This window comes from Anoplolepis gracilipes, chromosome 7 (assembly GCF_047496725.1).
Source record: "Anoplolepis gracilipes chromosome 7, ASM4749672v1, whole genome shotgun sequence".
Lineage (NCBI taxonomy): Eukaryota > Metazoa > Arthropoda > Insecta > Hymenoptera > Formicidae > Anoplolepis > Anoplolepis gracilipes.
The window spans coordinates 7,236,583-7,261,383 of NC_132976.1; the positions used below are offsets into that span (position 1 = coordinate 7,236,583).

Below are 24,801 nucleotides of genomic sequence, written 5' to 3' on the forward strand. Positions count from 1 at the left end.
AATTAACACACATAGAATTATCATATACACCGTGAATATTAGTAGTTTCTGAATATTTCATCTCATTCCATATATGTCTTAACCATATATAGGTAAAAAATATTCTTACTCTATAAATTATATAAAAAGTTAATTTTTATAGCGCAAGCATAATTTTATATTTCAGTTTATATTAATAAATTTTTATAGATTTAGATTCTAACACTTTTTATAAATAAAATTTTATTGTAAATCTGTAAAAAATAATTTTTTTTTTATTTTTGAAGCATTTCTATCATTACGAATGCTTAAACGCGAGCGGAATGTTTTATTGATTTAATTTTCATATATATCAAACAATATTCTCATTCGCTTTTAAACAACAGTTTTACAACTAATCATCTCTATATCGTCTATCGTAGATACGTCTGATCGGAACGCACAAATTGCCTTTATTACGTAAGACCGAATCGAGATTGCTTCTCTACCGCAAGGTTCTGCTTAATAAGCGGCGTATCCCATTGCTTAATACGCATGTTGAACACGTCTATATACGTTGTTTGCTTGCTTGTCTCCTCAGCCTGAGGCACGACCATCACGATAGAGATGAACACGTTGGAGGTGTCAAACACACTACCTCGTCATATTCGCCGAACATGATTGTGAATGTGCGGTACGTTTCAGTCATAGACTCCCAAGCCTTGTATCTGACGATTGGTACAACTGCATCTGTCAGACGCTTGTAAAAGTGCATTACGCGCTTACGACCGCTCTCTTGAAATGAAAATATATATCTTTCACATACAGACTGTAAGTCGAAAATATAACTTAAAATATTTATCGTTAATGATTTAAAAATACATATATAGAAGAAAGAGTTAAGGGATATAAATAAATCGATGGTCAGGCGATATTAAAAGATGCAGTAATTATTGAAATAATTATTATATAAACATTTTTTAAATGTATAGTTTTTATAGCGATCCACTCGGTTTGAGAAACTTTAATACAATCTTAAATGTTTAAATACTTAATGCAACATTTTAAGAATTAAGTAAAATTACGGATGAATCGATAATCAGAATATCAATCATAACATCCGATTTGTTTGCACATCTGCAGCTTTTCTATACATTTGCCGTAATAACTATGATCAAATAACTCGAGATGATAGGAGAATATAAATGGCAAGGATGTAAATGCTGACATAAAAGCGGTCTTTTTGTCATTGTGATCAAATGCAGATAGGCACGACAATTAATGCGCCTGTCAACATCATTCGCAGATATACCGCAGATAGATATACCGTCGTGCGTATTGTGCATTATCTCACGTGGGTCGTCTCTTTATTTCTTGCGGTACATTGTGACGTTAACGCGGTATAGCCAGTGGTGGCTGGCGTTGATTAGAAAAGCCGGAGCGGTTATATGACGCGCGCGCACGTATCCGCTCGATGTTGGCTTACTACAGTTATCGGTCCCAGGGTATTCGTTATACAGCCCATTGATTTCAAAACTCTATTACTCTATTACACATGGTGGCCATTGCAATTACTGCAACCATAGCGCGCTGAAAAATGCATCATCTATAAATCAGCCGGAGTGTTCCTGTGCGCTTGCTCGAGAATCGTATAAGCTGATTTTATCTGCCGCTCGATAACATTATACATTCCACGCGGAAATGGACTTATGTAATTTTGACTGGTTATCCGTGAAGCTGGTGTTATTACGTTGCCGTTTGTTTTGCGAATATAATCTTATTAGATGAAGTCATATACACATTAGGATTTTAAGAAATAATATAATTCTCCGACAATGGAGTAAAAGAAAAAAGAAAGAAAGAGAAAGAGAGTGAGTGAAATGAGTGAGAATGAGCGAGCGTATGGTAAAGAGAAGGAGAGAAAAGGAATTTTTCTCCGTAAAATTATTTCCTCCTCGAAATCCCTGTCGCTGGAGAGGAAGACGAAGTATTACGACGGACTTGAAAGAAGTCGCGGCGGAGTAAGCAACTTGCTCGGGCGCCGGTTTTACGCAAAGTGACGCTGGTGACTCCGACTGGAACTTGGCGCGACTTTGAGAAAAGCATTCCCCGTTTGCCAGTGACACTTGCATAGAATCCTATGCGCAAATTACATTAGCCCCGGGGCTTTTCCATTCGCGCCCTCGAACATGGTATACGGTGTAATTTTAGTCTTCATGACGTTCGAGAACCCTCTTGTTTTATAACCGAATATAATAAAATTAAAGCACAATAATAATTGTGTGATTCTACACGCTTACTTAATTACATATTTTTTGCATACTTGTTTCCAGAAATAATTATAGCACCGTGCGCTGTTGTAAAATGGCTATAACAAGTTATAAAATAATTTAGTTTTTTCCAGAAAATTCAATTTTCTGACAGTATATCGGAATATTATTTCGCTTATATGTTTAATAGCTTATTTTATTGTTGTATCTATCGCTGTTTTAATTTCGTCAATATATGTATTCTTGTGCTTTAATCATAATGTTCCCTCCGCCATCTATTTCTTGCGGATAAGCTATAATATGAATCATCATTACACGCACTGTGCATCATAATGCCTTTTAATGCGCAGCTATAATACTCTTAAGAGATATTACAGGATCTACAGTTAAGTTCTGTTTCGATACGCGTTGTATCAAACGTTTGTTTCGCGAGAAACGTTTCCACTTATTCTCTAAGCTAAATCCTTTACGAGATGTATAAGCAATATTTATGTATATATTTGTATGATTAAAACGTCAGAATTATAATAAATTTAAAAAGTGTTGCAAATATATCTACAGAAAATTATTAACAAAAAGTGTAAAGATTTATGATAAAAAAGATAATATATTAGTTGCAATAACTGTTGAAATTTTTTCATATAAATTAGTTTTATATATGTCGAGAATCATAACATCATAAATATTAGTATCATTTATAAAAAAAAAAACACGCATAAAAACTATAGGTTTTTCCAAATATAAACAATAGTTTAGAAAATACATAATTATTTTTCTCTAAGATTTAATCTCTAACACTTCGCAATTTTTTTATGCAGAATAATAATGCACGAATAACGAAAACGTAATATAACGTGTGCTTAATACATTATGTAATATTAGTCACGCAATGCAATTCCCATTCAATTCTTTATTCGATTCCATAAAGGCAAATGGATCTATTCCTGCATATACGATATCGATCGTAAAATTGTTTACTCATTAAATACAAATGAAAAGACAAAAATATTTCGAAAGTCCAACTTTTTACTCATTAAAATAGCTCTATGATACGTTCATTAGAGCGTAATCGAATATCTCGAGACGTAGACCGAGACTGTCGCTTTCTTCGACTCGGCGATCGGCCGCTTGTGCAATTTATTATGTTTCGCCTTTCTTCTCATTTAGCTCGGGAAATCGAGTGGAGATTTTCATTTGGCGATATCAGCGGGCCCGGTAATAATAGTGCGGCTATTTCTCTCTCTTTTTCTCTTCTACCGTTCTATCGGTATTGTCCCACGTCGAATTATTGTACTCACAGCGACGGCGGCTCGCTCCCGTTCTTCATTCCCGCGTTTCTGTCATTCGCACCCTTGTCAGCCGGCTGCATTTTTTTCTCAACGCAATCCGTCTGCTGCACTCCTCACGGATTTGTAACTATACGCATACGTAATTATGTGCCGTGGATGACGCATACGTCACGGATATGGAAAAATATGTATTAATTAGACGTCACGATGATTTCGATCCGAGAGAGATTAATTAATATTACTCGAAATAGACAGAAACTATATCGGTAAATTACTCAAAATCGATCAATAATAAAAAGACTGAAGCTGAATATTCTGACTCCTACGAATAATCTCGAGCAAGAACTAATTTAACTGTGACGCTAATAATACTTTAACATTAACGCCAGATATAGCGATATATTAAAGTAGTATTAATATTTTACATGACATGATCAAATAATTTGCTACCTAAATGCATGGCGCCATGTTCGTTTTATGAATTTGCGCGATATGCTTAATGTGAGTTTATTGATGGATTAAATTATCAATGTTGACGCAAGCAGTTATTCGTAATTATCTGCAGTATTAAATTTAATTGATAATATTCCTACTCTATATTTAATCACTTTTAATCATACAAATATTTGAAACAGATTAGTAGTATTCTGTTATAAAAATAGCACTGTACCATTTTACTGTCATTAAGTTGCATATTGAATAGTAATACAATTTTTTATTTATTATAGATATTTAAATTTTTTAAAGATAATTTTTATTTGTTTTTCTCTTTCTCTCCTTTTCTTTTGAAATAAAATTTTTATTTATATCCTAAATTAAAATCAATATAATTTTAACAAATCAAATCAAATCAATTCATTAATAAATCGTCAATTCTAACAATTTTTATCTAACAATTTCGGAAAATATAACTTTATCGAAATAATATGTGTTTAATTATAAAAATAAGTATAGATATTATCTATAACATCGAGATTTTAATTTGTCAAAATTATACGTACACGTCATTTTTTTTATAGTTTTTGTATGTATTAGTAAATGTTTGACACATTGTTGGAAATTTTTTCTGTGACGATTCTAGAATTCCGTACACGCCTAAAGAATGTCATTAATCAATTCATGTTACTGCAATAATAAGAAACTCCATCGAAACAGTACCGGACGACCAACGGAATACAAATGGTCGCTCCACCAACAGCGCATTGCCAGCTCTGAAAATGAAACGTCAGAGTCTCCCAGGGACAATTTCTCCATGTCCAAACCGGTCGACATGTTCGACAGTAATCTCAGCCAGCTCCGCGGGGTAGATGGCGTTCACCCCTACCATCCTATTCCTTCGAACTCTTCTTAAGAACGAAGTGGCCAATCACGACGAAATCGCGTTTTCTACTGAAAAATTCTGCCGATCATGGCAGTTGTCCCAAAGAATTTGGTTCACCATTGTGTCCGTCGATGAAAACACGAATTCTGAAATGTTCCGCGCGATCTCGACATGATTATGACAACGAACCTTCTTTCTATCGCTTGTTATCTCGAAGACATAATCTTCCTCAATTTTTTTTACTTGAACAAATTGCAGTAAATATCGTAACGACACTTTAGTGATTTTATTATTATAATTTCAAATTAAAATATCTTCTGTCTATATAATAATATATAATTCTCCGTCTATTATAATAATTTTTAAACTATTTGTATATACTTTAATTATTATAATTTAGTTTTAAAAGCTGTCATAAAATGCGATAAATATACAATCTTAATGCTACATTATTGTACTTTAAGGAATAAATATTGTAACTAGAAGTAGAAACATGCATGCGATTAAATAATGAGAAAAAAATTCCTCTGATAGAAAAAGATGATTTTTTTGTGATCCACAATTACTTTCGTACGACTACGGTGAGATCTCTGTTTCCGTAAAGCGATCGCAGTGCGATCCGTGTGCAATCTGCAGCGCCATGTTCGACCGATCAGACAAAACCTCTCCTTAACTTGAAATCCATCTCATCATTACGGGAAGTTTGGATATCGTCGTCTGGGAAGTTTTCGTTCCTCTCGTAAAAACCGTAACTTACTTCACATCGAAAGGAAATTACGTGGTCGCACTCCGAGCTTTTCACGAATCGATAGAGTCCGTTTCTTTCGTTTCTCTCCAACGGCGATATTATAGTCGTTTCTGTCCATTGTGACGTAGTGCCTGGTTTAAAGTGTTAATCTCGCAAACGTTTCCACTCTCGCTTCGATAGATGGAAGCGGAACAGATGAAGGAGGAGGGATGGGAAAGGGTTTGGTGCCTCTGGTTTCCGTTTCCCGCTGCAAGCCTAGTTCCGCCTGTGACGCTCAGCTGCACGTAACTCGCGAACAATGCCTCGTCCGGCGCTGCGAATAATATCGACAACTCCATTTATACTCGGGCGTTGCCAAAACGACCAGCCCGAGAAAATGTCTGACCATTACTCGGCCCGACGGACGCTAACCGGCTACGAGAGTTGCAGTACGTAGCCGAATCCTCGTCGAGGGCAGCTTCCGGGAATGTTTGCCGGCTTTATTGAAACTGTCGATCGATACCCTGGCGATTTTTGCCACCATTATGTCGTGAACGGCGCAAAAACAACGATAGTTGTTTCACCGGATAGGGTTACGTATTTCCGCGTTTTTAACGAAAATCGTTTCAAATTGCAAATTGAAACATGTTGTTATATTGTAGTATCGTAATTTTATCGTAGAAGCCATTTTTTGTACTACAGTCGAATAAATCTAATATAGTATAATAGTATATGAGAAATCGCAATTTTTTTTCTTTAATATCAAAGTTTTATCTCTGTATATATTCTTCAATTTTTTAAAATATGTATTTATATTAAAAACATTTAACTTTTAATTAGAAATTATTTATATGCATTTCAAAGCAATCCTCTCTGCTATCTTTCTTGGTTTAGCTTCTAGTCTTTTATCGTTCAACGAAGAGAATACAGAATTTTAGACTTGTTCGGTATCTGATTTATCTGTTCCATTACGTAACCAACTCGCTCGTGAGCGGAATATTGTGCTGCTCGAGAATTCGTATCGTTTCACCGATGTCTCTTCCAAAGTATCGAGAAAATGACCGCTAGCTATGCTTTCGACTTGTTTTCCATTTTAACTGCTGCATTTATGTGCTCGCGATTTGATCGCTTTGCGATCGGGGAGCATAAAGTCGCAACGTCAACGTCGTGTCAAGGGGAGAAATAGGAGGGTGCATCCAAGCATCCTTGCGAAAGCGAACCAATCCCGACGCTCTTCTTCTTTACCCTTATACGACTCTCGAATATACGACGCCATATTTTGGCACCGGTGCGAGTCGTTTTATATATTTCGTATGCATGTGCTATGCTATACTGCTAGGGTATCGCGTGATGAAGGGGGATGGGGGATGAAGAGGAGGGAGAGGTTGGCGCGAAATGATTCCGGAGTGCAATGGGATCGACGAACCGAGAGGGCATCTTGCGTATGGAGTTCGGACTCGCCGTTTCACGCTGCATTCAAATTGTATTTTTCCCTCTTCCTCTCAAAGATAACTTTCGATATTCGATTTTCATTCCACGATGGGAAAGCGGAAAAATGACCGGGATTGCATCGAGGCAGAGTTCTCGCAGGCACCATATATTGCCATTAAGGATATTCGGAAAATTATGAAACACGCTTTGCAGTTTAAAAAAATATTTTATTTTCACGTGTGTATATTTGAAATTGTTCTGTATTGAAAAAAACGATGGGGATTAGCTTCAAAATACAAAGTTTAAATACAAAATTCAAAGTTTTTAAAATACAAATTGAATTATATTTGTTGTAATAATAATCTATAATGTCAATATTATAAATTATCTTAATGCTTCCATATGATTCTTGATGTAATTTGTACATAAATAATTTATTAACGAATCACAATTAGTGAGATTAAAAGACAGACCGTATATATATATATATATATATATATATATATAACGTTATATATATATATATATATATATATATATATCATATTTAATTCACTGATATAGAAAAATATAAACTGCACTTCTAGTTTACTTTTGATTAGGAAACATTGTATTTGACAATTTGATTTTCTAGCAAACTGATTTACGATGAAATATCTTGATGCATGTTTAACGCATTGCCTCAAACGATCGAAACTTGAGCAGCATAGCTCTTCCGGGGCTGCTGACATTGATGTAGTTTCAACATTATGAAGAAAGGTTGCACAGCATCAGCTCGGAGGCAAGCACAATAATTGCTCATCACCCATGAATGCTCGATATACGCTCCGCGTTCTAACTATGAATGGTCACAATGGTACGGCAAATCCACGGAACCATGAAATATTAGTCAAACATCGCGAGAAGTCGCGCATAACGCGTGGCCTTTATTCCTTGTTATGATGATGTACGATCTAGATTATGAATGGACGATTTGATTGTTTCGATCGTAGTATCGGTTTGAATCCGACAGGATTCGTAAAAAAAAAAAAAAAAAATCGGCTACATCAGATATTTACGAGGGAATACAAAAAATAATAAAATAGTAATGGAAAGGAAATAGTGCCAAAAATTCGCGTCGTCCCATAGAGTATCCGATTGCAGAGAGATGAAGAGAAAAATATATATAAAGGCATGTTACGAATATGAGATTTCAAAGATGAATGTTGGCAAGCATGCCTTTTAGCCATTTCGAATCGCGCGACTCATATCTTTGTATTGTGAAGAATATTTCTTAAGGAATATTTATTTATTTTTTTTTATGAATCAATTTTTGTTGATAAAATTCACGCAGACTGTCTATTTTGAATCAATATTAATTGATATTTAAATCAAAATAAATTAAATGTCGCTCTTTATATTTTCATGAACATTTTATATTTCATATTTTATTATTACGCTGTGTTATTTTATTAACGGCACATTTAATATACTTAATAATCAAGTAACTCTCTATAAAACTAATTTAAACATAAATGTTTTTTATATATTTTTATGAGTTGTATTTTATTTGTACGTGAAATTTTTTCATTTATATACAATACTACTGTTTTCAAAGTCTTCAATTAAATATCGTTTTCATATATCTTTATACATTCGTTTATACATTATATGAATACATAACTTTAAAGTGCATATCAGTTTTTAATTGCGCATTATATTCTCTCGATATATGTATGTGGAACGCGTGCAAATGATATAGCAAACTTCGTAACCTCATTTTACAGGCAAATATTGACCACATTAAAGAGTAGTGATGAGGCAAGTTTGCTGTCTGTCATTGATGAGACTGTAAACGTGGCATTTAACCGTACCACGTTCGCATTAGATAGCATTTCTCGCTTGCAAGACGATAGCCACGACACGTACTTTTTCCATAAACTTTGCCGACACGTAATAGGTAAAGTTATCGCCGTCACGCGTCGATCAATTTCCACTCGGATGTCGAGTTATTGGCGGTAAACTCCGCCGGCTTCTCGCCGTTCCCGATAAATCGATAGCTTGGAGATTGCTATGATTAATGCCGTTCGTATTCACTTTCGTGTTCATCAAACTATCGCTCGAGCTATAGAACGACATTTAAATCTACCATTCCTACAATTTTTATTATGCAGTTTTCCGATTGCACAAAATCGTACCTGGTAATAAATCTATTTTTAGAACTGTTAACGAATAAAGTATTTTTTATATATCAATTCGATTTCTGTTGATTACTATTGATATAAATTTTATTTAATTTTTTGCGATTTTGTGTCATTTTCACATATAAAAGTTCTAATTATAAAGTGCGCGTAGCTCTGATTGTTCAAAATCTATGGAATTGTTATTGTGGAAGAGAAAAAATTGTGCATTATTGTACATAAAATGTTTGATTCATTAATTATATCGATTCGATTCTCTAGGGATTTTATAAAACCCCTATATTATAAAATCCCGCGGTCGTTGAGCCCTGTAACAATCTCTACAAACGCTAAATCTCTCGGGTACACTTTACGTGCATTACAATTGATCGTAGAGGTTGTACATGGGGCATTTCAATTTGCTAATGAAAACAAAGTTTTCATGACACGATTCACTTGTTACTTAAAACAAATAAAATTCGATATAGAATTCTAAAATATATAGTTTAAATTAATTGATTATTCAATGAAAAAATTTATATATAAATACAGAACATATGTGTGAATCTTAGGATTTTTAATTAGATAATATTACGCCGCAAATATTATAAATATTTTAAAAATTTCTTAATGTATTTAAGAACGCGACACTATATTAAAAGATCAAGCGAATTAATATCAAACACATGTCGATTCTTGTTGTATGACGCGATTAAAACAACTCATCTTAAAGAAATTATTATCTTCGATCGATCTTGTCTGAAGCGAAAGCTCTTTGAAATATACGTGAGTAGTTACAATAATGTGTGTTTTTCTCGCTGCACGCACTCGTAACCGGATCGGTAAAATAACTGATGGTCCTGAGATGCACTTGAGCTTCTCCGATTTCGTATCCGAGTAATGCAAGTAAAGGTAAAGTAACCCGAATCCGTAAAAGTCTCAAACAACACGCTGGAAAAGTCACGGTAACGATGGTCTTCGTATAGATTCTCGACGTATCTTGACGAGCCGAAAACTCGTTCGGACAGTACCTGATGCCAGAGCCCGGTGCATACTTTTCCTTTATATATAACCGACCCTTTCGATTTAAAGTTCCGCGGCGTCGTGCACACGTGTGCTACGGTGTGATAACGCTGTCACTTCGGTATCGTCAAACTTTCCTACGTGCTCCATATAACATTGTCGGGCTTGATATCCCTTATAGTTCCATGTTGTTTCATTAAAACTTTGCGATTCTGCCGCTACAGTTTTCTCCTCTGAAATGCGCAGGTAATGTGATACCTTTGACTTTCAAATAGAGATACATACGATAAAATTGCGAGTTGTTTGAAATCGTAGGAAATACATTTGTTGTATTACGCATTACTCTTTGTTTTTAAAAACTTTGTACATTAAAATAATTGAATACGGAATTACAAACATCCTTGGAAACTTAATTACTATTCTGTTTTATTCTGCGAATTTATTAATACCGTACCGCATAACGTACGTGTTTTATGCTGTGATTTACGCTATTACTTTTAATTGTTCTTTCTATATGACTCTGACTCTGTTTAAATAATAAAAAAAGTGTGAATATCGTTATTCTTTTAACTCGTTTTTACGTCAAGCTCAGAGAAACTATTTTCGACAACAAATTGCCTGTTTTGACTATACTGCTGCAACAGCGTACAAACTCTTGCACCATCTGCAGTACAAGAAGCCTTGGAATAATTAATATCAGCGTATATTGACACACACGATATTCTGCAGCATAAAAATCGCCACGTCTGCAATAATTAATGAGAAGCAAAAGAGTTCTTGCACCTAGATATTATAAAAGCTAGCTTGCCTTATTCAGCGTTTTAGAATGTTTTTGCTTTTCACTAAAAATTTATGAAAGACATTATTAAATTTTAAAACTATGCTTTCTAAAGAGAGTGCTTCAAAATCAGAAAAAATCTTTAGTGATAAACATTGCAAAGAATCATTTTTTACAATCGCGATATTTCCAGGCATGTAATTTATTTTTTATTATTGTTTTATTTAATATCTAGCGATTACACACAACTATATGTTTATTTAACTTTACTCTTTTATAAAGTATGCAACATAATAAATAAAACGGAAATAATGCTTTTATCAGAAAATTTTTCATAAAACAATGTCCTATTCAATCAATATATCTGAAGAGTTCTGGACAAACAGTATCGAAATATCTATATATACCTTTATAAGAATTAACATAAATTATTTCCCGATTCATCTTAATTAGCAAAGTATTCTACAAGTAAATTTTTTAGATAAAGACGAAAAGATTAAAACTAAATAATCAAAAATATAATCATGTGATTGTCTAACAAATAGATTTAATTACTTATTATTATCAAGTATTAAATTAATACTATAAAAATATCTGTGTATATTTATGTGTATGTGTGAATAACATAAAATATACAATTAAGAAGTTAGTAAAGCTCTCATGTGAAACACGTAAAATATAATTAAGCTGTCAATTACAATGCAATCATCATTACAATGCAATTGTATAGAAAAAGAAAAAAATTAATGTTTTAAAATATTGAAATTTATACAATGAAGTTTACAATGAAATTTATAGAGAAAAAATATAAAACCCCGTAAGATATTTCGATTATAAATGACAAACTTTATCGACAGGTATTTTACAATTCATATCAAAGTGATCAAAGCATCGAATGTTTGAATGGCAGGTGTTTGTTGATTGTGCTCACGTCAGTCAGCAAATACTCGGATAAAAGCATAGCAATAAAATAGGAATATTTTTGAATCTATCGTGTTTTAGTTGTCCCATACATTTATATACGGCATCTGTACTCTCATTTCCACATACTTTTTCGACATTGCGCGAGTTCTTATGAGACGATAACGCTACGACAACGGGAGAGAAGGGAGCGAATATCCACGACGTTCTGATAATTTGTCTTGTTGCCACCCATCCACATCTGCCGGTCCTTGAAAAAGGGCAGGAAAAGTTGGATGCGAACCGATAGTCGGCAAAAACGACATATCGCCCCGTGGGATTTGTCCTCCTCCCCACGTTCATGTCTCTCCATGAAATCTCGATCGTTGCTGCTAGTATTAAAAGAAGCAATAAATTGATAGAAAGTCTTTATAACAACGTCAATAAATATTACAAAAATACTATCTATTAATTTTTAACGTACAATCTAGATTAACTGTGATATATATGTAATCTTAGCAACAAATTTCAACCGAGTTTTGGCATTTTTAATATTTTTTATTTTTTAAATCCCATAATTCCAAAAATATTGTAACATTTTTACATATATATAAAACTCTCTAAAAGATATTTTTAATTTTAAACTGGACACATTTTTAAAAATGTTTTAAGTCTTTTTATTTTTACATATATATATATATATTGTATTTAACTAAAAACAAAAAATTTAATTAAAATTACATAAAAATATATCAGTGTTTCTTGAAATAAAACTGAAGTTGATAATTTTGAACATAGACACATATCGATCGATTAAAAATATTACATATTTCGATATCTCCTATTTCCTCATTATCTCCTCATATCCTCATTTCTTACGTCTCTGTTCCTGATCTGGAGAAATAAAAAGCAAAATCTCGCGTAGTGCTAAGTTAATTACTCGATAAAGCTGGTCGTATTTCATACGTTTTTTATTCTTAGATATTATTATCGTGAACTTCATCCGTACGCATTAATTTATATATTGAACTTCATGCTGCGTTGAAGGACGAAACTGCACGATCGTCCAATTAATTGATGAATAATTGCGTATTATGTTCTGCCACTGCGCACGTTTCATCGACGCAGCTTTTTTTGTTCTTCGAAGAACGAAATTCGCTAGGATTCTACCGTTATGCAATTCAGGGCGATTCATTGTCAAAGTGTAAAGACGGTAGAGAGAAGAAATGCTTCCTTATCTCTCGGAAAATCGACGTTGACGCTCTCATTCCTATCTCTTTGGAATCACCGTAATTGGCTTTATTAACCGAGTCCTCCCTTCGTATCCAATTTCAATTATCGTCCTTGGTATTACCCGCGCGATCACTCGCTCCAAGCGCGCCGAAGAGTTTTCATGTCTTCGCGTATTTTAATCCCTAAATTAGAACACGTAATTACAGCGTTCCCTCGGATTCGCACAAATTGTATTTTGAATATTAAAACTTTGCCGTATAATTGCCTGTTGGTATTATCGCCGATGTTGCGTTATTGCGTTATCATTTGCTGTTATATTGTAGATTAATTTTTCTTTTCTACATTCTCGTTTATTCTCGAAGAGCATTTATTTCATGAAAAATAATAGTGTCACCTAAGAGGTAATGCTTAACAGATAATTTTTAGCAAAAATAATCAAACGTTTTTAAAAAATATATATTTTTTTATAAAAAATACTATAGAAAATAAAATAAATTAATATCAAAATTAAAAATGAGAGCATCATATTAAGAGTGTACATATACTCGTAACTACAATGTTTTCTGTACTATAGAATCTCTTTTTAGAACTTTGTTATTTTTATAAATCTCTACATTAGCATACATTAGTATATTTAAAAAATAACCTGCTTACTAATTGACTTATTAATTATTGTATAATAATTTTAATACTGTCTTTTTAATGTAGAATGCCAAAGAAAGAAAAATTAGGATATAGTTTTATATATAGACCAAATATGATTATCTCTTATAGATTTAGCAATTTATCATTTGTTATTTATACCAATTATGATTGATTTCGATTTTTTTTTGGCAAGAATTTTTGAAATATACATATGCATTGCAGAAACTTATACATACGGAATGAATCCAGACATCGTGAACAAATGTATGTTATATGTATGCTCGCTCCGCGCTCCTCTTTCCTACTTCTCGATAATATATCGAATCGAGAAACTGCCCAGCTGCGTCGTACATCGCGCACTTTCCTTTCCTTCAAGCATGCCGCATATGTATTTCTCACTAACCGAAGCGGAATTGACCGAGCATATCGATAATATAAAAGCCAGTTTGAATGATAGCAGCAAATCGGTTTGGGCGTGTTCTCCAAAACGAAACTTATAATCTAATATGTAACGAAAAATGCGAAATATTAGAACGACGTGAGTCAAACACATTTTGTCAAACTATATAGAGATTAAACAGTGATTTGTAACAACAGCTGTTTGATAATCCATTGAAAATGTGTGTTGGCTACATTGAGTATATTCAACACGTAAAATTTTTTTTATCAATTATATTACAACATATTAACGTGACATATTTCCAGCATTGCAACACGATGTATGTAGGACGTAACAGCTACACTAACTGGTAATTAGTATTACCAGTGCTACTTGTTAATAACATTGCAAACACGTAATAAAAAAAGAAACCATAATTTTGATATGCGCATTTTCATAATGAGTACGCTATAAGATATTATAGCACGGGAACAATTGTCCTTTCCGCACTCTCTATTTTCCAACTTCCACCAGCCTCGGATGACTTTTAAAAATTCTCGAAAAGTGAATTAACTCATAAGCGTTATTAGGTATTTAATAAGGGTACGCTAATGTCTGTGCGCGGACACACAGAATAGTCGGCGAAAGTACTGGCTAAAGCCTGCAGGATAAAATTTCATCTAATAACCCCGATTAAGGGATTAACCTATATTATCCGACAAATTCGCGCAGCAATGTCGTTCCGCCTCGGGAAATTTCGCGCCTCGCAATTTCGCTCGCCGCAAAGGTTTTTCCGTTCTCCGCCCTTTTTTTCTTCCGCAATCTCTCTGTCGGCAGTAACATTTCTCAGTGCGGACCGCGACGTACTTTGCACCCTCCTCGCGATTGGTTTCCTCTATGCGGAGATTGTGACTGAGGTCAAAGGTCGGGCCGTTAATCGAAAGGAGGGTTGATTCTCGCACATAAAAGTTAAAGAATTCTCGCTTGCGTCTCATCTATCTGTCAGTTTACCTCTTGGCTGTTTACTTCTGCGAAATCGGCTTTTGTGGCTGTCCAACGTGACGGTACCATCACCGAAAATAAAACAGAAAATGCGATTAAGGCGCCGCGGGGTTTTACCATGTTTTCCGCTTTCGCCTTTTTTCCTCTCTTGTTGCCGTCCGGTAACTAAAAGGATGCTGAGTCTGATATGTATCTGTCAATTCCATTCCATTTCTCGAATTATATCTCGTGCATAGAACCAACAGCGCAGTGTATCCATTGTGTGTGCTTTTAGTTTCTAAGTTTTTACGGTCAATATTTAATTTTTCATGTAGTTCAATATCGTTCTATTGACATCGATAACAGAAAAAGCAGTTAAAAGTATTAAACATTTCTTTGAAGATACTATCAGAAATTTAACGTTTTATTACACAAATATACAATACATAAATATGATATACGATGTAATTCAAATTTTTAAACTTTAACGCGTATCAAGTTCTTTTTTTAAAGAACTTGTTATCTTTCGTCAATTACTTTGTCTTACGCATTTTTATCCCTTGAAAAATTTACTCATTTTATTTGTCATAGTGTAATTTTACTTTGGTAACATAATGTCTCACTAAAATATAACAACTGTATAATTGATATTCTACAATATTGCTTGCTGTACAAAACGTTTTGAGCTTTTTCGTAATTCTACGCTTTGTTGTCTATAATCATCCTAACTAGCAGACTCGGTATGCCAAGGTTCTAGTACTTCAAACAATGGCGTACTGTGACACGTAACGGGAAACGCCCAAAAGTTATCGGCGAACAATGCGGACACCAGAATGCCAAATTGTCAGGCTGAAAAATAACAACGCATTTTTGCGAGAAAGCTATTGTGCTGGCTGGCAATTCCGCGGCACATTTTACGACGCGTTGCTGACAGCCTATTTCTCTTCCGTTCATAAATGTGACTGCGCTTTATATCTCCATCATATCGACCTTTCATACCGTTAATGTTTTTTAAAACAGTAGCAACGCTAGCTTAATTACATTTCAATGCGCATATCTTGTTTGGACGTAAAGTTAATTGATTATTCGATTACGAAAATGTCATCCGAAACACTGTCACGGCTGAGCTTTAAAACTTGGCCGCCATTCACGCAATACATGTAATTCGCATCGTCGCTGCCGTGGCGCGTAAATTTCTCGTGACACTCGTAACTTTAACACGGAAGTGTAAGTTCCGAGCCCATGCGGAGCCGCGTAAATGTCGGTGCAGCCGGCTGTAAATAAAATTATTACCGCTACGAGAGTGAAACCTCGCGGCTGAGAAAAGTTTCTCGTAAAACTCTTGCCGGATGGCACTTTGCCTGATAAATGCGTCGCTTGCGTGACAATTATTCGCGCCGGTCAAGAAATGAGGTGTCGCCAATCGCGGCACGTATTTAAGCGAAAAATGTACAAATACGTACGCATACGTACACACACACACACACAAATACAATAATTAATCACAATAAATTACATATATTAAATACTTAAAAAGATAGGCAACTTTTAAAAAATATTAAGCGGCAAAAAGGCAAATAAAATCCCAAATTAAAAAATAATTAGTAAACAAATGTTCAAAGTGTGAAACAATACATTCTAGTACTTACTAAATATTGAGTTATATATAAATATTATTATAAAGATATAAAATATGAGTTTTTTAAAATTCTCAAAAGAATTTAAGATTTTTTTGGAAGGAAATTAAAAATATTATATGTATTAGAAAAAAAGTGCCTATTAAATATTTCAAAAACAGTAAGGATATAATTTTACGTTAATATATGCACTGAAATTTTTTAGAAATAAGCGGGATGATATAGTTTTCTGTTCGCGTCGCGGAAAGTAGAAAAAGTATTTTCCGGCAAAAATACTTTCCGCATACTCGCGGCAAGGTTGTAAAAAGGAAGCACCAACTAGAGAGAGAAAGAACAATGCATAAACTTATTAGAGGAAAAGTGGAAGTCCTGCGGGGAGTAGTACACACAACGTCCTCGGGGACCGGGAGGGAAGTAACGATGAACACGTGGTATGTACGGATGCTGCGCTGATGGTAATGATAGTGCTTGAAGGAAATAGTCGGGGTGGTTACCAATTAAGATAGAAGGAGAGAAGCGTAATACAGAATGGACAAGGATGGAAAAAAGCGCTTGCATCAGAGGCAAGGAATTAAGATGTAAGACGCTAGCTGACGCTCATTATCTTTATCAAAGATTAAAAGAGATTGAGAGAAAAAGTGATTCTTTACCGACGAAGATGCGCTTTATCAAATCACGATAAACAAATTTAATCTATTACCTAAAGGATAAATGTTTTGATTTTTATTAAAAGAAAAACAAAAAAATGCAAAAGAATTTTTAAAAATTTTCAAAATTTCTATGTAAATTAGAAGTTTGCGGATCTATTCATCGGTCAGTGTAAAAGATATACGTGCTAATAATGTAATAGAATATTGAATGTAATAGCAATAAAATTGTCAATAGCATTTTGAACGATATAACGTTGTGAATTCAATGTTCCGCTTTAAATTCGGCGATAGAAACAGTTTCATATCAGCTGTCTCGCGTGAATAATTTCACGCGAGATCATTCCCAAAAGTATCGTATGAATACCGAAACCAACCACATCCTGCCGATAAAATGCGGCCCCTCGGGTCAAACAGATCGCCGAAATCGTAGGATCTAGAGAAAAGAATTGAACGTTTTTCATCGCGTATGCGATGACAGTAATATCGAGCTCATCCCTTCGGGCGTATTCGACGATGGTTTCTAAAGTTTATTGCGAGGGTACGAGTCGCGGAAGGGGCATAGTTCGCGGGCTTCGTTCTTTTGACACAATTACGAACTCGATCCCTTATCGTCCCTAGAGAGGATCCCTTCCCGAGGGCAAGGGTGTCCTCACTCGTATATCGCTCGGCGTTTCCGGAGATGGAAAAACGAAAGCTTCGAAAGCTGAAGAGGCAATACACGACCGTCGAACTGCGTCAGTGTTAACTTAGGACAAATTGAAAGTACGAAGGATGGACGGCTAACTTCAATTTAAGTTCTCGCTGGCTCCCGTTCGCTTTTACTCAAAGCATAATCGGTCGTCCATCGCCTCACGTGAAGGAACTTGTAAAAGGAATTTTAGGTATCATAGAAGGGAATCGAATAATCGAAACGGCGCGATGATATCCCAATGCAAATATTCGCACTCTCTTGAGAGCTATTTCATAGTCGCGCTCCACATACACAGATGAAAAAATATTATTTAAGCTTTTCAACCCTCTATGATATCGATGGCTAAGGAAAAGATGTTCAAAGTATTAAAAACACAACGATAATAGTTCAATATTTTTGCTTGAATTATATTTTTTATCTGCAATTTAACTGCATATTATCTTCTTTAACAGTGTTCAATTTGGTCTTAATTAAACATTAATCTTAATTTATCTTGATAAATTATACAGGTTCTAATCAATATTTTGTTTATATAAAGCTAACATCAAAATAAGTCTAAGTATTTGTCGTGTTTCTGACTATTTATTCTGGAATGTATCAATTTTAAATTTTAAATAATTTTGTAATCAGATCATCTGTCTTCTCTGATTGCACAATTTTAATTAAAACAATTTTTTAATTTCAAAGAGAGATAATACTATCTCAGTATTATCATATGTATTCGTACATATGATAATACTGAGATAGTATTATCTCTCTTTGAAATTAAAAAATTGTTTTAATTAAAATTATCTATGTAAGATAAATCACATGCATGAAACAAGAAAAAAGGTTAGGTAAAAAGAAGCAATAACAAACATGAAAGTCGTGCGTAAAAGTTATGAATGGCGAAAAATAATAATTGTTAATCCAACTTCAATATCTGTGAAACCCGTAAGCAACATTTCGATCATTTTAATACATATCTACAAAGAACAATGAACAGATAACTACTACATTTACTAATATCTTGAAACAATGGCACCGCCTCGCGGACGTTATCACGTGCTCTGAATGAGCATTGATGCTTATCGCCTTGAAGTACGAGTAACCGAGTGAATCCTCGCACGGATACTGTCAGAACTTTCTGGGATGTATATCGTTTCCCCCAAAGGTATATGATTTTCGTGCGCCACAATTTCCTCTCCTTTTCCCTTTCTGTGACCCTTTATTTTGCAGGAATTCTAGCTTAATGTGAGAAATCGTAAAATACATATTTTCCTTATATCATTGATTAGTTATATCAGACCAGCACAATTGATTTTATGCATTAATAAATTATAATTTCATGGTGATTTGCAAGGAAGAGAGATATGCAATAGATCATATGTAATGCAATTTTAACATATTTCAACTTCTTTTCATAAGAAGATGCATTGGTATTAGCGAAAAGTGTGAAATATTATATATTTATCTGCCAGATTATTAATGAATGTCATCGAGCATAACCACTAATGGTTCGAAGCGAGCTTCAAACAAAGTTAACACATTACGAGCGGTTTCCGCTATCGATGCGACCTGTTAAACCGATGAAGAATGGCTTCGTTTTAAACATCGTCGAATATTATGCCTTCAGATCTCTTGAGAATTCCCCTGAGGAGTTTGTCGCACGTCGATGTCTGTACACGGAGCATGTCTGCAATCTTGCGGTAATCGTGACACGTACATTGAGTAGTTGCTGTTATCCAATGCGCAACGCCGCTGTCGTCTTCTCGGATTTCGGAATTGGAAATTGATGAATTAATTAGCAAGCTGTTATGTTCGTGCGCGAACGTGAGGGAATAATTTGTTGCGTCATAGTACGCGTACGGTAATAATTTTGTCGGATAGATTTCGAATCGAACCATACTTTTTCAGTGAAATTCATTTAATGCCACGACGAATATCCGCTCTCTGCCTGATCGCTTCCTCTCGCATGCATTATTTGTTCGTCTAAGTGGAACGTGAACGTAAATTGGAGCAGCCATTGGAAGCTTGGCTTATCTCATGATTTAACGATAAAGCATCGCAGTAAGGTGCTATCGCGTGAAAATTTATCGCAATATCGAAACAAAACAATGCTTTCTTTTTTCAGAGAGAAGATATTAGCTTGAATTTTTATGAAATATTCTTATCCTGTAGAAAATTTGTATCTTAGAAAATATTTTACTCATTATCAATAAATTCATTTAATAATTTATTGCTACAAAATGGATTACAATTGCAGCAATTTCTGTTTTCAATAGATTATAAATTTAATCCTAAATTATAAATTTTAAAATAAAACGAATTATTTTTAAATATGTATATACATACAAATTGAGATAATTAAAATTTATTCAGATATTTATAGAGGATTATACTTTTTAAAAATTTACATATATAAATAAAAATTCTTTATAATGCTTTCTAATTTATCGCAAAATTAATAGCTTAACATACACAAAAATCATTTATTTGATATAATATTGTATATATAAAGCTATGAATTAGAAAGGAAAAAAATCTCTCTACACATACACAGATCGTGCGTAGAAATCATGAAAGTCATCGATAACGGGAAATACGGGCCATTGATCCGTAATTTCCTTAAACGCTAGATAATGTTCAGCGAGGAGATTCAAATCCGTGTCGCTATCGATCTAAACTTCGTGGCGGACAAAGTGCATGCCCTCAATTCTAAAGCGAACGAAACGATACCGAGTCGTCACGAGGAAATTCGTTACTTTGACGATCGTTTCCATCGAAGTTCTTTCCAACGGCGTATAATGAAATGAATCACGTTGCCGTTATAGGCAATCGCTTGCGATTCATTTAACTTGCTAAGAGATTCATTCCGGTAACGTCGCGGTGCGTTTAGAGTGTCATTCAGGAAAAGAAATTTTCTGAGAGAAGACCCATTTTCGACATGTCTCGCAGTTGTGAGCAGTTCACGGATTTCTATCTCACTTTCCTCAAGTTTGTCGATTACCGATCGTTAATACCCTCGTAATCGTTATCGCGGATACGCACCGTGAAACCAAATGGCGTGCACTCATCGGCCCACTCGAACATTTTGTTTATGACATTTCTCCTCAATTTCGCTTTATTCTCATTGCACAATTTGTACGAGAGTTTAGGTTTGCGTTATATAAATATAATCCTAGCATTTACTATTTTACGTTTATGATATATTCTGCTTATAAGAACTTACTTAAAATAAATTATCAATTGTTACAACTTATTTGATATAGAAGACAAAAATAAAATTTAAATGTCGAGAGAAAATTAATATCTTATAAATAATGTAATGACCATGATGAGAAAAAAATATGAGAAAATATTAAAAATAATATTAGTAAGCAAAATGTTCGAAAACACTGAAAATGTGCAGTTACTTATGAAATCTGCATTTAAAAAATTATACCAATATTGCAATGCCCTGTAGAATAATTCCCTGTAGTTTATTTAATTTTAATTTTTGCAACTTAATTTCGAGTTACAAATTAATATTCATAATATTCATAATTTATAAATAAATTTCCGAGAAAGAGAAAATTCTCTCTAAAGCTTTTTTTTCTTTTAAATTTTATTTTAGTTATTTTATTTTCACAAAATTTATTCGCTTCTGCGGGCGTGAATGCGGCACGCAGATCATGCGTGGCATGTGACGCAGCCAGCATGCATCTGCATAATTCGCATATTAGACCGATACCATCATGAGTGCAAAAAATATAGAAAAAAATGAGCTGATGAAAGGAAGTCTATATATGAGCTTGTGGACGTCCCTCACATCTTGTCGTGAAACAGAACGAAGTTGACGGAAGGGTGGCAGAAAGATTCGTCCCTTGCCGTAGAGACAACCACCATTCAAGATATTCGAGCAATTTCAGCTGTAGGAATATTCATGAACGATGCTACGGTTGCTTGCCCGTACTGTTCCGCTTCTATTCACTCTACACAGATCACCCGGGTCAGAGAGTTCGCTCTACATAGCAGGAGATCCGTGCAAATGAGAGACTGTTGAGAAAGAAAGGGGGTGGTCGATGGACGATCGCTTACCCTGAGGTAGAAAATGAGCCAAAAGAGAGAGGTAGTAACCGAGGTTAAACGGCGACATCCACGCTTCAATTATCTAAAGTGCGTAGATAAAACCGATGATATCGTGCAATTTGTTATAGCAACTGCCAACCGTTTTTAGCATTCGCTCGAGATAACGAGAAAATCAGACACACCGGTGGACAATAACGTCTTTTTGTTTTCTTTTACGACAATTATAATTGTGTGCAACGAACAAACCTTTTGAGATATCTTGCATACATGTTCAGAAAAAATTGCACAATTTTAGTAAATATTATTTTATTATATTATAAATATATTATTTTATTATTATTACATTATCGAATCTATGTGAATAGAAAGAATAAGATAACAATTTCTTATATAACAGAAAGAAAGAAACAAAAGATATATAACGGGGTATCAAGAAATAAATCATATTGGATTATACGATTTTTTGTTTTTTACTCTCTAAATATTTCAATCACTAGAACAATACAAGTGTCTAATCCAGCTATAAAGAAAAATTCAAGGACGTTTACGCTACCGTCTAAAGCTTTGAGCCTTGTTCTTACGTAATTTACTTTACAATGAGAAGTGTCTCGTCCAATTCAGGTGAAAATTTTCTTCGAGGCTAAAAGCTAAGAAGAAAAATAAAGAAAATCTTATTTTATCAAGACTTTACAATCTCGTCCGATTTTCTGACTCAGAAACGCTAACTCGCGAAGCCGAGGCTTTATCGCCAAACCTCTGTAATCGAAGACGAGAGGAAATTCGAACTGTAGCGTGCGCAAGACAATTTGCGAAATCGCGATCGCCTTGAGGCTGGGAAATCGAAAACCCATGATTGCAATTTGTGCGCACGAGCGTTGTACATACACGTCGTGGTAACATGACTACGAGCTGCTTGCATTCTCGTACGAAGTCAAGTTTCTACATTTCGACTGCATTGCATGTCTCGCCGAATCGTTTTGCATAAATCAGCGGCATTGTGAATCAGTTTTATTAAATCATTGTTCTAAATTCATTATTGGCTAATTGTTGATTTCTTAAAAAAATATAATTGCACTTTAATAATTACTAAAAAAAAAACTTTAATATAATAGAATACAATCGACAGAGATTCAACTTTAAAAGATAATATAATTTTAGATTTAATGCTCGACGCACACAGTAAATACGGATTCAAATTATTTCAAACGTTAAGCTATCTTTTGTTAAAATTTTAACTCCAAGTTTCTTTCTATCTATAAATAAAAAATGTATAAATCGATATTCGTTGATGTGAAAAAAATTATTTCGATATTTCCACATGTCAGTTCAACAGAGCATATTTAAAAAAAAAACTCGAAACAATGTACGATTACAAAATTAGAATTCATATATCGGAACGTCAATTTTCGGTAATCCATATTATCGCGTGTACATTGCTTCACCTTGTCTCATATTTATCTCGTTGTTAAATATCGATGTAATCTTTCCTTTAGATTGTTTAACTTTGTTATCATTTACTGGCCATGGTCAAACACGTATTTGCTTTCAATTTTAGCTGCTCTAAACGATATGTTTATTTCAGACTGTTAATCTATAAACGTGCGACTTAAAAAGGTGTAATTTTGGAAATTATTTTTCTAAGAGAGAGCTATTATATATTGTTTTCAATTCTTTATAATTAAGGACTTTTAATTTACTTTTACATTTTTGTCAAAATGAAGAAAGAATTTCCAGTTTGAATAATTCATTCCGATTGTTGAATAATTCATATATAAAAAATGTTATAATAAGCCAGTCTGTTATAAAGTTTTGATACAATTCTTAATAATTATACGCTTTGCATTGGATTTCCTACGAATAATATAATTTATACGAAAGAAAGTCATAATCGGCATCTATTAAGAAAAGATACTGCAATCGTATTTAATAATGACCCCCACAACAGATGCCAACTTTTGATGTTACGCAATCGATGCACATTCCTTTTGTTTTGCCTTGTTCTATTAATACCGTCAGTGAGACCATCTCTCATTGTTAACGAGGCAGAAGGCGCCGGTAAACAGAAGAGGGTGGTAAATGTCGTAGGTGACAGTAGTGCTAATCGGCGATTCCTCCATCGTCCCTCTTTGGGTCATCCCTTGCATCAGAAGTGTCACCGAAGGTCGGATTTACGACCAGGAACAGGTTCAGGAAAGGTCATATATTTAAGGTCCTACATTTCGATTCCAGAACTTTTCAGTTCATCATGTTACAGTAATATTACATATTAGATATCATTTCGTGTCAGAGAAGAGAGACAAGTTTAATTTTCTATCTGTCTGTTTAATAATATTTAACCGCATTAAATCATACGTCAAACTATAGCTAGTCGATAAATTATAACGCGATATGAGACAAAAAAGCGGATTATATGAAGATATTGCTAATTAAATATCGCATTAATTGGAATTTAATAAAAAATAAAAATAACGAAATCTCAAAATCTCTGAAATATTTAAAAAAACATTTAAAATTGATCATAAATTTATTATCTCGCACACTTTTTATACTTTTGTGCTTTTTCCTCTTTTCAGAAATCAAATTTTAAATACACTTATCTTGAGTGCAGAAAGTGTAAAAAATACACGCGAGCAATTTCTATATCGTCATGACATTTTCTTTCGTTAATAATCGATTATT

At 34.0% G+C, this 24,801-nt stretch overlaps 1 protein-coding gene across 5 annotated transcripts in view; it reads left to right on the top strand.

Moving 5' to 3' along the window:
* The window catches only part of Tei (irregular chiasm C-roughest protein teiresias), a 324,556-nt gene that overhangs the window by 292,133 nt on the left and 7,622 nt on the right, over positions 1-24,801 (top strand). The gene's annotated exons all lie outside the window — the stretch shown is intronic.